Source organism: Penaeus monodon, unplaced genomic scaffold (genome assembly GCF_015228065.2).
Source record: "Penaeus monodon isolate SGIC_2016 unplaced genomic scaffold, NSTDA_Pmon_1 PmonScaffold_1948, whole genome shotgun sequence".
Classification (NCBI taxonomy): Eukaryota; Metazoa; Arthropoda; class Malacostraca; order Decapoda; family Penaeidae; genus Penaeus; species Penaeus monodon.
Genome location: NW_023649126.1, coordinates 19,249 through 20,000, shown reverse-complemented (window position 1 = coordinate 20,000; position 752 = coordinate 19,249).

Below are 752 nucleotides of genomic sequence, written 5' to 3'. Positions count from 1 at the left end.
TGTATGTGTGTACCTTTTTATATTTAAAAAGGAAATACAGCCCAATAGGAACGTGACGATTCGAACTCGTCAAAAGATACTCATCAGAGGTATGAGGGACTTCAAAATTCGTTTGGAGAAAAAAACGGTTTCAGTTATACTTATTTTCAGCATAAAGCTCCATTAAGGCCAAAAGCCTTTTGCAAACGTTGATATCAGCCTTCAAGTCCGTCTGAGTAAAACTGAGGGTCATGTGATCTGAACCACGTCAGAGCACTCTTTTTTAATCTTCAAACGATGGAAAAACGGTACCTTTTAATGATTTTTAAATTTGGAAACAAAAAGAAGTCGGATGGGGCTAAATCGGGGCTGTAAGGTGGATGTCGGACGATTTCCCATCGAGATCCACGTAGCACAGCTCTTGTCTGCCGACGCCGTGAGCGGGTGCATTACGGGTGCAGCTTTCCAAGGCGTTAATTTGAGATTTTTTGGACAGTTTTCTCAAACGCATTCACAAAAAGCAGATGTTTTTTCTCTCTCGAGGAAGTCAACCAGCATAATGCCCTCTGCATCCCCGAAGACAGTTGCCATGGCCTTTCCCTGAAAGCTCAGATTTTTTCTTTGACTGGGCACTTCCACCCCTGGGGAGCCACTGCTCTGATCAAATTTTGTCCTCGGGATCATACTGGTAGATCGCACTGTTTCATCCCTGTCGCAAGTCCTGCAGAAATCTTCGAGAAAGATCTGCCCTCGTTTACTGCTGATCTGGGCAC